The sequence below is a fragment of the Drosophila mauritiana genome, unplaced genomic scaffold, assembly GCF_004382145.1.
Source record: "Drosophila mauritiana strain mau12 unplaced genomic scaffold, ASM438214v1 U_244, whole genome shotgun sequence".
NCBI lineage: Eukaryota > Metazoa > Arthropoda > Insecta > Diptera > Drosophilidae > Drosophila > Drosophila mauritiana.
In genome coordinates this window covers 1-17,881 of record NW_022881379.1, presented here as the reverse complement: position 1 = coordinate 17,881, position 17,881 = coordinate 1, and the positions used below count along the sequence as shown (strand labels likewise).

Below are 17,881 nucleotides of genomic sequence, written 5' to 3'. Positions count from 1 at the left end.
ATGTATGTTGGAAATAAAATGATATTTTATAATGAAATATGTATGTATAAAAAGATAAAATTATAGAAATATATATATTACAATAATTAGATGAAATTCTTGTTATATTGGTAAAACAAGTATAAATTAAAAATGAAAATATGGATTACGAATGCTATATAAAAATGGCCGTAATCGAATGGATTTTTTTACTTATATATTTAAAATTTTACCCAAAGGCGAAATATTGAATTTTATTCAATATAATAAAAATCATGGAATTATATAAAGTGAAAAATCTATATATCTATATATCTATTATATTGCTTATTTCGATTCAAAATATATGAATGGAATATGAAGGAAAAACATTATTCTGGTTGATCCTGCCAGTAGTTATATGCTTGTCTCAAAGATTAAGCCATGCATGTCTAAGTACACACGAATTAAAAGTGAAACCGCAAAAGGCTCATTATATCAGTTATGGTTCCTTAGATCGTTAACAGTTACTTGGATAACTGTGGTAATTCTAGAGCTAATACATGCAATTAAAACATGAACCTTATGGGACATGTGCTTTTATTAGGCTAAAACCAAGCGATCGCAAGATCGTTATATTGGTTGAACTCTAGATAACATGCAGATCGTATGGTCTTGTACCGACGACAGATCTTTCAAATGTCTGCCCTATCAACTTTTGATGGTAGTATCTAGGACTACCATGGTTGCAACGGGTAACGGGGAATCAGGGTTCGATTCCGGAGAGGGAGCCTGAGAAACGGCTACCACATCTAAGGAAGGCAGCAGGCGCGTAAATTACCCACTCCCAGCTCGGGGAGGTAGTGACGAAAAATAACAATACAGGACTCATATCCGAGGCCCTGTAATTGGAATGAGTACACTTTAAATCCTTTAACAAGGACCAATTGGAGGGCAAGTCTGGTGCCAGCAGCCGCGGTAATTCCAGCTCCAATAGCGTATATTAAAGTTGTTGCGGTTAAAACGTTCGTAGTTGAACTTGTGCTTCATACGGGTAGTACAACTTACAATTGTGGTTAGTACTATACCTTTATGTATGTAAGCGTATTACCGGTGGAGTTCTTATATGTGATTAAATACTTGTATTTTTTCATATGTTCCTCCTATTTAAAAACCTGCACTAGTGCTCTTAAACGAGTGTTATTGTGGGCCGGTACTATTACTTTGAACAAATTAGAGTGCTTAAAGCAGGCTTCAAATGCCTGAATATTCTGTGCATGGGATAATGAAATAAGACCTCTGTTCTGCTTTCATTGGTTTTCAGATCAAGAGGTAATGATTAATAGAAGCAGTTTGGGGGCATTAGTATTACGACGCGAGAGGTGAAATTCTTGGACCGTCGTAAGACTAACTTAAGCGAAAGCATTTGCCAAAGATGTTTTCATTAATCAAGAACGAAAGTTAGAGGTTCGAAGGCGATCAGATACCGCCCTAGTTCTAACCATAAACGATGCCAGCTAGCAATTGGGTGTAGCTACTTTTATGGCTCTCTCAGTCGCTTCCCGGGAAACCAAAGCTTTTGGGCTCCGGGGGAAGTATGGTTGCAAAGCTGAAACTTAAAGGAATTGACGGAAGGGCACCACCAGGAGTGGAGCCTGCGGCTTAATTTGACTCAACACGGGAAAACTTACCAGGTCCGAACATAAGTGTGTAAGACAGATTGATAGCTCTTTCTCGAATCTATGGGTGGTGGTGCATGGCCGTTCTTAGTTCGTGGAGTGATTTGTCTGGTTAATTCCGATAACGAACGAGACTCAAATATATTAAATAGATATCTTCAGGATTATGGTGCTGAAGCTTATGTAGCCTTCATTCATGGTGGCAGTAAAATGTTTATTGTGTTTGAATGTGTTTATGTAAGTGGAGCCGTACCTGTTGGTTTGTCCCATTATAAGGACACTAGCTTCTTAAATGGACAAATTGCGTCTAGCAATAATGAGATTGAGCAATAACAGGTCTGTGATGCCCTTAGATGTCCTGGGCTGCACGCGCGCTACAATGAAAGTATCAACGTGTATTTCCTAGACCGAGAGGTCCGGGTAAACCGCTGAACCACTTTCATGCTTGGGATTGTGAACTGAAACTGTTCACATGAACTTGGAATTCCCAGTAAGTGTGAGTCATTAACTCGCATTGATTACGTCCCTGCCCTTTGTACACACCGCCCGTCGCTACTACCGATTGAATTATTTAGTGAGGTCTCCGGACGTGATCACTGTGACGCCTTGCGTGTTACGGTTGTTTCGCAAAAGTTGACCGAACTTGATTATTTAGAGGAAGTAAAAGTCGTAACAAGGTTTCCGTAGGTGAACCTGCGGAAGGATCATTATTGTATAATATCCTTATCGTTAATAAACATTTGTTATAATACAAATAAATACAATTTACCAAAATAAAAATATTACAAAATGATTCCACGGAATCAAAAGTTAAAGTCAAAATAAAATGAAGATGGCTTTTATTTTATATGTGGGGCTTGGCAACCTCATAAAAAGACTTTAACATTATTAATGTTGTTGTGCGTATTTGTGGCAGTACCTACTACAACAATGGCGTTTCCTATAAAAACAAATTCTCGAAAATGGAAATCGAAGAAACTGAACAAAATTTGAAAGTAGAAGTCGAATTAAAATTAAAATAATTTTGAATGTGGTATTCAAAATAAGTGTGTGTGTATATGGACCATAATATACACGCGTTGCGAATATGTATTGTTCATCTATGTTATGAGCATACGTTGGCTAATGCAACAACCTAAAATATACAATGTTTGTACCTGTCATCCATCAGGTTAATGTTTTATATAAATTTTGCAGTATGTGTCACCCAAAATAGCAAACCATAACCAGATTTTTATGATACATAATGCTTATATGAAACTAAGACATATCGCAACATTTATTTTTAGGTATAAAAATAAATTTATTGAAGGAATTGATATATGCCAGTAAAATGGTGTATTTTTAATTTCTTTCAATAAAAACAATATTGATATTATATAAAAATGAATTATAAAACTCTAAGCGGTGGATCACTCGGCTCATGGGTCGATGAAGAACGCAGCAAACTGTGCGTCATCGTGTGAACTGCAGGACACATGAACATCGACATTTTGAACGCATATCGCAGTCCATGCTGTTATGTACTTTAATTAATTTTATAGTGCTGCTTGGACTACATATGGTTGAGGGTTGTAAGACTATGCTAATTAAGTTGTTTATAAATTTTTTATAAGCATATGGTATATTATTGGATTAAATAATGATTTTATTCATAATATTAAAAAAGAAATGAAAAACATTATCTCACATTTGAATGTGAAAAACGAAGAGAAATATTTTCTTTTTCAATCAAATAATACTGAGAAATGTCTAGCATAAAAAATTGAAATATTTTTCATCTAGAATTGTCTCTTATTAATGATTCGGAAAAAGAAAAATCTTGGTTTTGTTATTATTCTTCGTTGGTTCGTTAAATGGATAAAAAATAACTTTGCTTACAAGAACTATTGGAACTATTTATAACGAATTTAATTGATTGTTTTATCATTTATATATAAAGAATTTATGGCAAAAAATAGTTATATATACAACCTCAACTCATATGGGACTACCCCCTGAATTTAAGCATATTAATTAGGGGAGGAAAAGAAACTAACAAGGATTTTCTTAGTAGCGGCGAGCGAAAAGAAAACAGTTCAGCACTAAGTCACTTTGTCTATATGGCAAATGTGAGATGCAGTGTATGGAGCGTCAATATTCTAGTATGAGAAATTAATGATTTAAGTCCTTCTTAAATGAGGCCATTTACCCATAGAGGGTGCCAGGCCCGTATAACGTTAATGATTACTAGATGATGTTTCCAAAGAGTCGTGTTGCTTGATAGTGCAGCACTAAGTGGGTGGTAAACTCCATCTAAAACTAAATATAACCATGAGACCGATAGTAAACAAGTACCGTGAGGGAAAGTTGAAAAGAACTCTGAATAGAGAGTTAAACAGTACGTGAAACTGCTTAGAGGTTAAGCCCGATGAACCTGAATATCCGTTATGGAAAATTCATCATTAAAATTGTAATATTTAAATAATATTATTAAGAATAATGTGCATTTTTTCCATATAAGGACATTGTAATCTATTAGCATATCCCAAATTTATCATAAAATATAACTTATAGTTTATTCCAATTAAATTGCTTGCATTTTAACACAGAATAAATGTTATTAATTTGATAAAGTGCTGATAGATTTATATTATTACAGAGCGTTAATTTTTCGGAATTATATAATGGCATAATTATCATTGATTTTTGTGTTTATTATATGCTCTTGTATGATTAACAATGCGAAAGATTCAGGATACCTTCGGGACCCGTCTTGAAACACGGACCAAGGAGTCTAACATATGTGCAAGTTATTGGGATGTAAACCTAATAGCGTAATTAACTTGACTAATAATGGGATTAGTTTTTTAGCTATTTATAGCTAATTAACACAATCCCGGGGCGTTCTATATAGTTATGTATAATGTATATTTATATTATTTATGCCTCTAACTGGAACGTACCTTGAGCATATATGCTGTGACCCGAAAGATGGTGAACTATACTTGATCAGGTTGAAGTCAGGGGAAACCCTGATGGAAGACCGAAACAGTTCTGACGTGCAAATCGATTGTCAGAATTGAGTATAGGGGCGAAAGACCAATCGAACCATCTAGTAGCTGGTTCCTTCCGAAGTTTCCCTCAGGATAGCTGGTGCATTTTAATATTATATAAAATAATCTTATCTGGTAAAGCGAATGATTAGAGGCCTTAGGGTCGAAACGATCTTAACCTATTCTCAAACTTTAAATGGGTAAGAACCTTAACTTTCTTGATATGAAGTTCAAGGTTATGATATAATGTGCCCAGTGGGCCACTTTTGGTAAGCAGAACTGGCGCTGTGGGATGAACCAAACGTAATGTTACGGTGCCCAAATTAACAACTCATGCAGATACCATGAAAGGCGTTGGTTGCTTAAAACAGCAGGACGGTGATCATGGAAGTCGAAATCCGCTAAGGAGTGTGTAACAACTCACCTGCCGAAGCAACTAGCCCTTAAAATGGATGGCGCTTAAGTTGTATACCTATACATTACCGCTAAAGTAGATGATTTATATTACTTGTGATATAAATTTTGAAACTTTAGTGAGTAGGAAGGTACAATGGTATGCGTAGAAGTGTTTGGCGTAAGCCTGCATGGAGCTGCCATTGGTACAGATCTTGGTGGTAGTAGCAAATAATCGAATGAGACCTTGGAGGACTGAAGTGGAGAAGGGTTTCGTGTGAACAGTGGTTGATCACGAGTTAGTCGGTCCTAAGTTCAAGGCGAAAGCCGAAAATTTTCAAGTAAAACAAAAATGCCTAACTATATAAACAAAGCGAATATAATACACTTGAATAATTTTGAACGAAAGGGAATACGGTTCCAATTCCGTAACCTGTTGAGTATCCGTTTGTTATTAAATATGGGCCTCGTGCTCATCCTGGCAACAGGAACGACCATAAAGAAGCCGTCGAGAGATATCGGAAGAGTTTTCTTTTCTGTTTTATAGCCGTACTACCATGGAAGTCTTTCGCAGAGAGATATGGTAGATGGGCTAGAAGAGCATGACATATACTGTTGTGTCGATATTTTCTCCTCGGACCTTGAAAATTTATGGTGGGGACACGCAAACTTCTCAACAGGCCGTACCAATATCCGCAGCTGGTCTCCAAGGTGAAGAGTCTCTAGTCGATAGAATAATGTAGGTAAGGGAAGTCGGCAAATTAGATCCGTAACTTCGGGATAAGGATTGGCTCTGAAGATTGAGATAGTCGGGCTTGATTGGGAAACAATAACATGGTTTATGTGCTCGTTCTGGGTAAATAGAGTTTCTAGCATTTATGTTAGTTACTTGTTCCCCGGATAGTTTAGTTACGTAGCCAATTGTGGAACTTTCTTGCTAAAATTTTTAAGAATACTATTTGGGTTAAACCAATTAGTTCTTATCAATTATAACGATTATCAATTAACAATCAATTCAGAACTGGCACGGACTTGGGGAATCCGACTGTCTAATTAAAACAAAGCATTGTGATGGCCCTAGCGGGTGTTGACACAATGTGATTTCTGCCCAGTGCTCTGAATGTCAAAGTGAAGAAATTCAAGTAAGCGCGGGTCAACGGCGGGAGTAACTATGACTCTCTTAAGGTAGCCAAATGCCTCGTCATCTAATTAGTGACGCGCATGAATGGATTAACGAGATTCCTACTGTCCCTATCTACTATCTAGCGAAACCACAGCCAAGGGAACGGGCTTGGAATAATTAGCGGGGAAAGAAGACCCTTTTGAGCTTGACTCTAATCTGGCAGTGTAAGGAGACATAAGAGGTGTAGAATAAGTGGGAGATATTAGACCTCGGTTTGGTATCGTCAATGAAATACCACTACTCTTATTGTTTCCTTACTTACTTGATTAAATGGAACGTGTATCATTTCCTAGCCATTATACGGATATATTTATTATATCTTATGGTATTGGGTTTTGATGCAAGCTTCTTGATCAAAGTATCACGAGTTTGTTATATAATCGCAAACAAATTCTTTAATAAAACGATGCATTTATGTATTTTTGATTTGAAAATTTGGTATAACTCCAATTACTCAGGTATGATCCAATTCAAGGACATTGCCAGGTAGGGAGTTTGACTGGGGCGGTACATCTCTCAAATAATAACGGAGGTGTCCCAAGGCCAGCTCAGTGCGGACAGAAACCACACATAGAGCAAAAGGGCAAATGCTGACTTGATCTCGGTGTTCAGTACACACAGGGACAGCAAAAGCTCGGCCTATCGATCCTTTTGGTTTAAAGAGTTTTTAACAAGAGGTGTCAGAAAAGTTACCATAGGGATAACTGGCTTGTGGCGGCCAAGCGTTCATAGCGACGTCGCTTTTTGATCCTTCGATGTCGGCTCTTCCTATCATTGTGAAGCAAAATTCACCAAGCGTTGGATTGTTCACCCATGCAAGGGAACGTGAGCTGGGTTTAGACCGTCGTGAGACAGGTTAGTTTTACCCTACTAATGACAAAACGTTGTTGCGACAGCATTCCTGCGTAGTACGAGAGGAACCGCAGGTACGGACCAATGGCACAATACTTGTTCGAGCGAACAGTGGTATGACGCTACGTCCGTTGGATTATGCCTGAACGCCTCTAAGGTCGTATCCGTGCTGGACTGCAATGATAAATAAGGGGCAATTTGCATTGTATGGCTTCTAAACCATTTAAAGTTTATAATTTATTTTATAAACGACAATGGATGTGATGCCAATGTAATTTGTAACATAGTAAATTAGGAGGATCTTCGATCACCTGATGCCGCGCTAGTTACATATAAAAGCATTATTTAATACAATGACAAAGCCTAGAATCAATTGTAAACGACTTTTGTAACAGGCAAGGTGTTGTAAGTGGTTGAGCAGCTGCCATACTGCGATCCACTGAAGCTTATCCTTTGCTTGATGATTCGATAAATAAATGATTTTTCCTGTAGCCAAACAAACACCTCGTCATCAATTTAGTGACGCATATGATATTGTCCCTATCATATAATTTTTGATATAAAGACTTTAAAGAATTATATCAAGTTGCCAAATACCTCGTCATCAATTTAGTGACGCATATGATATTGTCCCTATCGTATAATTTTTGATATAAAGACTTTAAAGAATTCTATCACGTTGCCAAATACCTCGTCATCAATTTAGTGACGCATATGATATTGTCCCTATCATATAATTAATATAAAGACTTTAATGAATTGTGTCAAGTTGCCAAACACCTCGTCATCAATTTAGTGACGCATATGATATTGTCCCTATCATATAATTTTTGATATAAAACTTTAAAGAATTGTATCAAGTTGCCAAATACCTCGTCATCAATTTAGTGACGCATATGATATTGTCCCTATCATATAATTAATATAAAGACTTTAATGAATTGTGTCAAGTTGCCAAACACCTCGTCATCAATTTAGTGACGCATATGATATTGTCCCTATCATATAATTTTTGATATAAAGACTTTAAAGAATTATATCAAGTTGCCAAATACCTCGTCATCAATTTAGTGACGCATATGATATTGTCTCTATCATATAATTAATATAAAGACTTTAATGAATTGTGTCAAGTTGCCAAACACCTCGTCATCAATTTAGTGACGCATATGATATTGTCCCTATCATATAATTTTTGATATAAAAACTTTAAAGAATTGTATCAAGTTGCCAAATACCTCGTCATCAATTTAGTGACGCATATGATATTGTCCCTATCATATAATTAATATAAAGACTTTAATGAATTGTGTCAAGTTGCCAAACACCTCGTCATCAATTTAGTGACGCATATGATATTGTCCCTATCATATAATTTTTGATATAAAAACTTTAAAGAATTGTATCAAGTTGCCAAATACCTCGTCATCAATTTAGTGACGCATATGATATTGTCCCTATCATATAATTAATATAAAGACTTTAATGAATTGTGTCAAGTTGCCAAACACCTCGTCATCAATTTAGTGACGCATATGATATTGTCCCTATCATATAATATTTGATATAAAGACTTTAAAGAATTATATCAAGTTGCCAAATACCTCGTCATCAATTTAGTGACGCATATGATATTGTCTCTATCATATAATTAATATAAAGACTTTAATGAATTGTGTCAAGTTGCCAAACACCTCGTCATCAATTTAGTGACGCATATGATATTGTCCCTATCATATAATTTTTGATATAAAGACTTTAAAGAATTCTATCAAGTTGCCAAATACCTCGTCATCAATTTAGTGACGCATATGATATTGTCTCTATCATATAATTAATATAAAGACTTTAATGATTTGTGTCACGTTGCCAAACACCTCGTCATCAATTTAGTGACGCATATGATATTGTCCCTATCATATAATTAATATAAAGACTTTTTAAAGAATTGTATCAAGTTGCCAAACACCTCGTCATCAACTACTATATTATGGTTGCGCCGACCTCTCATATTGTATTCTCTTATGTCTTCATAGGATTTTGGCAATTATACGAGTAAATTAAATAATATACATATGAAAATGATTAATTATTATATGTATAAGGGAAAAAATGCTGAAATATTCCCATATTATCTTAGTATTATAGAGGAAAGACCGTTGCCGACCTCTGATATTGTTCAAAACTTATGTATTTATATGATTTTGGCAATTATATGAGTAAATTAAATAATATACATATAAAATGATTAAATATTATATGTATAAATGTATAAAGGAAAAAATGATGAAATATTCCCACATTATCTTAGTATTATAGAGGAAAGACCGTTGCTGACCTCTGATATTGTTCAAAACTTATGTATTTATATGATTTTGGCAATAATATGAGTAAATTAAATAATATACATATGAAAATGATTAATTATTATATGTATAAATGTATAAGGGAAAAAATGCTGAAAATATTCCCATATTATCTTAGTATTATAGAGGAAAGACCGTTGCTGACCTCTGATATTGTTCAAAACTTATGTATTTATATGATTTTGGCAATTATATGAGTAAATTAAATAATATACATATGAAAATTATTAATTATTATATGTATAGGGAAAAAATGCTGAAATATTCCCACATTCTCTTAGTATTATAGAGAAAAGCCATTATAGTGAGAGGTATAGTAGTGTAAACGACCGGAATTACGACAGAGGTTCAAAAACTACTATAGGTAGGCAGTGTTGCCGACCTCTCATATTGTTCAAAACTTATGTATTCATATGATTTTGGCAATTATATGAGTAAATTAAATAATATACATATGAAAATATTAATTATTATATGTATAGGGAAAAAATGCTGAAATATTCCCACATTCTCTTAGTATTATAGAGAAAAGCCATTATAGTGAGAGGGTATAGTAGTGTAAACGACCGGAATTACGACAGAGGTTCAAAAACTACTATAGGTAGGCAGTGGTTGCCGACCTCTCATATGTTCAAAACTTATGTATTCATATGATTTGGCAATATATGAGTAAATTAAATAATATACATATGAAAATATAATTATATGTATAAGGAAAAAATGCTGAAAATATCCCACATTCTTAGTATATAGAGAAAAGCCATTATAGTGAGAGGTATAGTAGTGTAAACGACCGGAATTACGACAGAGGGTTCAAAAACTACTATAGGTAGGCAGTGGTTGCCGACCTCTCATATTGTTCAAAACTTATGTATTCATATGATTTTGGCAATAATATGAGTAAATTAAATAATATACATATGAAAATGATTAATTATTATATGTATAAGGGAAAAAATAATCATATTATATATGAATAATGGAAAAAAAATGAAATGTTCCTATAATCTCTTAATATATAAGAGAATAGCCCGTATGTTGGGTGGCAAACGGAATTGAAAATACCCGCTTTGAGGACAGCGGGTTCAAAAACTACTATAGGTAGGCAGTGGTTGCCGACCTCCCGCATTATTCGAAATATTTATTTCGGATTATGTTTATATTGGTTACATACAATAAAGTATATTATTATCCGTACAAATTTGTTTCTCAGTTCTATAGAACACGGGACTTGGCTCCGCGGATAATAGGAATATACGCTTTATAGATAATATCGTTGAAACAAAAGTCAAGTTTCTATTATATATAGAATAACAAATCGTTTCCATATATTATCGTTAATTTTTGGAGGCAGGCAAATATTAATTTATTACCTGCCGTATAGTTGGATTATTATATCGTTACGGTATAATACAAATATGGATTCTTATGAAAGAAATATAAAATTATATATTAAATGTGGAAATATTATCATATGCGCTTGGTTTTATGTTATATATTACCAGAGATATATATGAAAAGAGATAAATTTTAAATTTATCTTCAAAATGCAAATGATTTAACTTAATATTTATATTGGTTAAACAAAAATTGTACATGTGTGGATACAATAATTATGTATGTTGGAAATAAAATGATATTTTATAATGAAATATGTATGTATAAAAAGATAAAATTATAGAAATATATATATTACAATAATTAGATGAAATTCTTGTTATATTGGTAAAACAAGTATAAATTAAAAATGAAAATATGGATTACGAATGCTATATAAAAATGGCCGTAATCGAATGGATTTTTTTACTTATATATTTAAAATTTTACCCAAAGGCGAAATATTGAATTTTATTCAATATAATAAAAATCATGGAATTATATAAAGTGAAAAATCTATATATCTATATATCTATTATATTGCTTATTTCGATTCAAAATATATGAATGGAATATGAAGGAAAAACATTATTCTGGTTGATCCTGCCAGTAGTTATATGCTTGTCTCAAAGATTAAGCCATGCATGTCTAAGTACACACGAATTAAAAGTGAAACCGCAAAAGGCTCATTATATCAGTTATGGTTCCTTAGATCGTTAACAGTTACTTGGATAACTGTGGTAATTCTAGAGCTAATACATGCAATTAAAACATGAACCTTATGGGACATGTGCTTTTATTAGGCTAAAACCAAGCGATCGCAAGATCGTTATATTGGTTGAACTCTAGATAACATGCAGATCGTATGGTCTTGTACCGACGACAGATCTTTCAAATGTCTGCCCTATCAACTTTTGATGGTAGTATCTAGGACTACCATGGTTGCAACGGGTAACGGGGAATCAGGGTTCGATTCCGGAGAGGGAGCCTGAGAAACGGCTACCACATCTAAGGAAGGCAGCAGGCGCGTAAATTACCCACTCCCAGCTCGGGGAGTAGTGACGAAAAATAACAATACAGGACTCATATCCGAGGCCCTGTAATTGGAATGAGTACACTTTAAATCCTTTAACAAGGACCAATTGGAGGGCAAGTCTGGTGCCAGCAGCCGCGGTAATTCCAGCTCCAATAGCGTATATTAAAGTTGTTGCGGTTAAAACGTTCGTAGTTGAACTTGTGCTTCATACGGGTAGTACAACTTACAATTGTGGTTAGTACTATACCTTTATGTATGTAAGCGTATTACCGGTGGAGTTCTTATATGTGATTAAATACTTGTATTTTTTCATATGTTCCTCCTATTTAAAAACCTGCACTAGTGCTCTTAAACGAGTGTTATTGTGGGCCGGTACTATTACTTTGAACAAATTAGAGTGCTTAAAGCAGGCTTCAAATGCCTGAATATTCTGTGCATGGGATAATGAAATAAGACCTCTGTTCTGCTTTCATTGGTTTTCAGATCAAGAGGTAATGATTAATAGAAGCAGTTTGGGGGCATTAGTATTACGACGCGAGAGGTGAAATTCTTGGACCGTCGTAAGACTAACTTAAGCGAAAGCATTTGCCAAAGATGTTTTCATTAATCAAGAACGAAAGTTAGAGGTTCGAAGGCGATCAGATACCGCCCTAGTTCTAACCATAAACGATGCCAGCTAGCAATTGGGTGTAGCTACTTTTATGGCTCTCTCAGTCGCTTCCCGGGAAACCAAAGCTTTTGGGCTCCGGGGGAAGTATGGTTGCAAAGCTGAAACTTAAAGGAATTGACGGAAGGGCACCACCAGGAGTGGAGCCTGCGGCTTAATTTGACTCAACACGGGAAAACTTACCAGGTCCGAACATAAGTGTGTAAGACAGATTGATAGCTCTTTCTCGAATCTATGGGTGGTGGTGCATGGCCGTTCTTAGTTCGTGGAGTGATTTGTCTGGTTAATTCCGATAACGAACGAGACTCAAATATATTAAATAGATATCTTCAGGATTATGGTGCTGAAGCTTATGTAGCCTTCATTCATGGTGGCAGTAAAATGTTTATTGTGTTTGAATGTGTTTATGTAAGTGGAGCCGTACCTGTTGGTTTGTCCCATTATAAGGACACTAGCTTCTTAAATGGACAAATTGCGTCTAGCAATAATGAGATTGAGCAATAACAGGTCTGTGATGCCCTTAGATGTCCTGGGCTGCACGCGCGCTACAATGAAAGTATCAACGTGTATTTCCTAGACCGAGAGGTCCGGGTAAACCGCTGAACCACTTTCATGCTTGGGATTGTGAACTGAAACTGTTCACATGAACTTGGAATTCCCAGTAAGTGTGAGTCATTAACTCGCATTGATTACGTCCCTGCCCTTTGTACACACCGCCCGTCGCTACTACCGATTGAATTATTAGTGAGGTCTCCGGACGTGATCACTGTGACGCCTTGCGTGTTACGGTTGTTTCGCAAAAGTTGACCGAACTTGATTATTTAGAGGAAGTAAAAGTCGTAACAAGGTTTCCGTAGGTGAACCTGCGGAAGGATCATTATTGTATAATATCCTTATCGTTAATAAACATTTGTTATAATACAAATAAATACAATTTACCAAAATAAAAATATTACAAAATGATTCCACGGAATCAAAAGTTAAAGTCAAAATAAAATGAAGATGGCTTTTATTTTATATGTGGGGCTTGGCAACCTCATAAAAAGACTTTAACATTATTAATGTTGTTGTGCGTATTTGTGGCAGTACCTACTACAACAATGGCGTTTCCTATAAAAACAAATTCTCGAAAATGGAAATCGAAGAAACTGAACAAAATTTGAAAGTAGAAGTCGAATTAAAATTAAAATAATTTTGAATGTGGTATTCAAAATAAGTTGTGTGTATATGGACCATAATATACACGCGTTGCGAATATGTATTGTTCATCTATTTATGAGCATACGTTGGCTAATGCAACAACCTAAAATATACAATGTTTGTACCTGTCATCCATCAGGTTAATGTTTTATATAAATTTTGCAGTATGTGTCACCCAAAATAGCAAACCATAACCAGATTTTTATGATACATAATGCTATATGAAACTAAGACATATCGCAACATTATTTTTAGGTATAAAAATAAATTTATTGAAGGAATTGATATATCCAGTAAAATGGTGTATTTTTAATTTCTTTCAATAAAAACAATATTGATATTATATAAAAATGAATTATAAAACTCTAAGCGTGGATCACTCGGCTCATGGTCGATGAAGAACGCAGCAAACTGTGCGTCATCGTGTGAACTGCAGGACACATGAACATCGACATTTGAAACGCATATCGCAGTCCATGCTTTTATGTACTTAATAATTTTATAGTGCTCTTGACTACATATGTTGAGGTTGTAAGACTATGCTAATAAGTTGTTTATAAATTTTTATAAGCATATGGTATATATTGGATTAAATAATGATTTATTCATAATATTAAAAAAGAAATGAAAACATTATCTCACATTGAATGTGAAAAACGAAGAAAATATTTCTTTTCAATCAAATATACTGAGAAATGTCTAGCATAAAAAATGAAATATTTTTCATCTAAATTGTCTCTTATTAATGATTCGGAAAAAGAAAAATCTTGGTTTGTTATTATTCTTCGTGGTTCGTTAAATGGATAAAAAATAACTTTGCTTACAAGAACTATTGGAACTATTTATAACGAATTTAATTGATTGTTTTATCATTATATATAAAGAATTTATGGCAAAAAATAGTTATATATACAACCTCAACTCATATGGGACTACCCCCTGAATTTAAGCATATTAATTAGGGAGGAAAAGAAACTAACAAGGATTTTCTTAGTAGCGGCGAGCGAAAAGAAAACAGTTCAGCACTAAGTCACTTTGTCTATATGGCAAATGTGAGATGCAGTGTATGGAGCGTCAATATTCTAGTATGAGAAATTAATGATTTAAGTCCTTCTTAAATGAGGCCATTTACCCATAGAGGGTGCCAGGCCCGTATAACGTTAATGATTACTAGATGATGTTTCCAAAGAGTCGTGTTGCTTGATAGTGCAGCACTAAGTGGGTGGTAAACTCCATCTAAAACTAAATATAACCATGAGACCGATAGTAAACAAGTACCGTGAGGGAAAGTTGAAAAGAACTCTGAATAGAGAGTTAAACAGTACGTGAAACTGCTTAGAGGTTAAGCCCGATGAACCTGAATATCCGTTATGGAAAATTCATCATTAAAATTGTAATATTTAAATAATATTATTAAGAATAATGTGCATTTTTCCATATAAGGGACATTGTAATCTATTAGCATATCCCAAAATTTATAAATAAATATAACTTATAGTTTATTCCAATTAAATTGCTTGCATTTTAACACAGAATAAATGTTATTAATTTGATAAAGTGCTGATATAGATATATTATTACAGAGCGTTAATTTTTCGGAAAATATATATAATAATTATCATTGATTTTTGTGTTTATTATATGCTCTTGTATGATTAACAATGCGAAAGATTCAGGATACCTTCGGGACCCGTCTTGAAACACGGAGTCTAACATATGTGCAAGTTATTGGGATGTAAACCTAATAGCGTAATTAACTTGACTAATAATGGGATTTAGTTTTTAGCTATTATTATAGCTAATTAACACAATCGGTGCCCAAATTAACAACTCATGCAGATACCATGAAAGGCGTTGGTTGCTTAAAACAGCAGGACGGTGATCATGGAAGTCGAAATCCGCTAAGGAGTGTGTAACAACTCACCTGCCGAAGCAACTAGCCCTTAAAATGGATGGCGCTTAAGTTGTATACCTATACATTACCGCTAAAGTAGATGATTTATATTACTTGTGATATAAATTTTGAAACTTTAGTGAGTAGGAAGGTACAATGGTATGCGTAGAAGTGTTTGGCGTAAGCCTGCATGGAGCTGCCATTGGTACAGATCTTGGTGGTAGTAGCAAATAATCGAATGAGACCTTGGAGGACTGAAGTGGAGAAGGGTTTCGTGTGAACAGTGGTTGATCACGAGTTAGTCGGTCCTAAGTTCAAGGCGAAAGCCGAAAATTTTCAAGTAAAACAAAAATGCCTAACTATATAAACAAAGCGAATATAATACACTTGAATAATTTTGAACGAAAGGGAATACGGTTCCAATTCCGTAACCTGTTGAGTATCCGTTTGTTATTAAATATGGGCCTCGTGCTCATCCTGGCAACAGGAACGACCATAAAGAAGCCGTCGAGAGATATCGGAAGAGTTTTCTTTTCTGTTTTATAGCCGTACTACCATGGAAGTTTCGCAGAGAGATATGGTAGATGGGCTAGAAGAGCATGACATATACTGTTGTGTCGATATTTTCTCCTCGGACCTTGAAAATTTATGGTGGGGACACGCAAACTTCTCAACAGGCCGTACCAATATCCGCAGCTGGTCTCCAAGGTGAAGAGTCTCTAGTCGATAGAATAATGTAGGTAAGGGAAGTCGGCAAATTAGATCCGTAACTTCGGGATAAGGATTGGCTCTGAAGATTGAGATAGTCGGCTTGATTGGGAAACAATAACATGGTTTATGTGCTCGTTCTGGGTAAATAGAGTTTCTAGCATTTATGTTAGTTACTTGTTCCCCGGATAGTTTAGTTACGTAGCCAATTGTGGAACTTTCTTGCTAAAATTTTTAAGAATACTTTGGGTTAAACCAATTAGTTCTTATCAATTATAACGATTATCAATTAACAATCAATTCAGAACTGGCACGGACTTGGGGAATCCGACTGTCTAATTAAAACAAAGCATTGTGATGGCCCTAGCGGGTGTTGACACAATGTGATTTCTGCCCAGTGCTCTGAATGTCAAAGTGAAGAAATTCAAGTAAGCGCGGGTCAACGGCGGGAGTAACTATGACTCTCTTAAGGTAGCCAAATGCCTCGTCATCTAATTAGTGACGCGCATGAATGGATTAACGAGATTCCTACTGTCCCTATCTACTATCTAGCGAAACCACAGCCAAGGGAACGGGCTTGGAATAATTAGCGGGGAAAGAAGACCCTTTTGAGCTTGACTCTAATCTGGCAGTGTAAGGAGACATAAGAGGTGTAGAATAAGTGGGAGATATTAGACCTCGGTTTGGTATCGTCAATGAAATACCACTACTCTTATTGTTTCCTTACTTACTTGATTAAATGGAACGTGTATCATTTCCTAGCCATTATACGGATATATTTATTATATTTATGGTATTGGGTTTTGATGCAAGCTTCTTGATCAAAGTATCACGAGTTTGTTATATAATCGCAAACAAATTCTTTAATAAAACGATGCATTTATGTATTTTTGATTTGAAAATTTGGTATAACTCCAATTACTCAGGTATGATCCAATTCAAGGACATTGCCAGGTAGGGAGTTTGACTGGGGCGGTACATCTCTCAAATAATAACGGAGGTGTCCCAAGGCCAGCTCAGTGCGGACAGAAACCACACATAGAGCAAAAGGGCAAATGCTGACTTGATCTCGGTGTTCAGTACACACAGGGACAGCAAAAGCTCGGCCTATCGATCCTTTTGGTTTAAAGAGTTTTTAACAAGAGGTGTCAGAAAAGTTACCATAGGGATAACTGGCTTGTGGCGGCCAAGCGTTCATAGCGACGTCGCTTTTTGATCCTTCGATGTCGGCTCTTCCTATCATTGTGAAGCAAAATTCACCAAGCGTTGGATTGTTCACCCATGCAAGGGAACGTGAGCTGGGTTTAGACCGTCGTGAGACAGGTTAGTTTTACCCTACTAATGACAAAACGTTGTTGCGACAGCATTCCTGCGTAGTACGAGAGGAACCGCAGGTACGGACCAATGGCACAATACTTGTTCGAGCGAACAGTGGTATGACGCTACGTCCGTTGGATTATGCCTGAACGCCTCTAAGGTCGTATCCGTGCTGGACTGCAATGATAATAAGGGGCAATTTGCATTGTATGGCTT

General features: G+C 35.3%; 4 non-coding genes and 1 pseudogene across 4 annotated transcripts; all 5 read left to right on the top strand.

Moving 5' to 3' along the window:
• The first annotated feature begins 352 nt into the window (after positions 1–352).
• LOC117149560 lies at positions 353–2,347 on the top strand. Its single transcript, XR_004460378.1, has one exon. It is a non-coding gene; the product is annotated as a small subunit ribosomal RNA (ribosomal RNA).
• Positions 2,348–3,033: 686 nt separating this feature from the next.
• LOC117149558 lies at positions 3,034–3,212 on the top strand. The gene has a single exon (XR_004460377.1). It is a non-coding gene; the product is annotated as a 5.8S ribosomal RNA (ribosomal RNA).
• A 395-nt stretch (positions 3,213–3,607) lies between these two features.
• LOC117149562 lies at positions 3,608–7,569 on the top strand. The gene has a single exon (XR_004460380.1). It is a non-coding gene; the product is annotated as a large subunit ribosomal RNA (ribosomal RNA).
• A 3,864-nt stretch (positions 7,570–11,433) lies between these two features.
• LOC117149561 lies at positions 11,434–13,426 on the top strand. The gene has a single exon (XR_004460379.1). It is a non-coding gene; the product is annotated as a small subunit ribosomal RNA (ribosomal RNA).
• A 1,232-nt stretch (positions 13,427–14,658) lies between these two features.
• LOC117149559 lies at positions 14,659–17,862 on the top strand (annotated as a pseudogene).
• Positions 17,863–17,881: the final 19 nt, after the last annotated feature.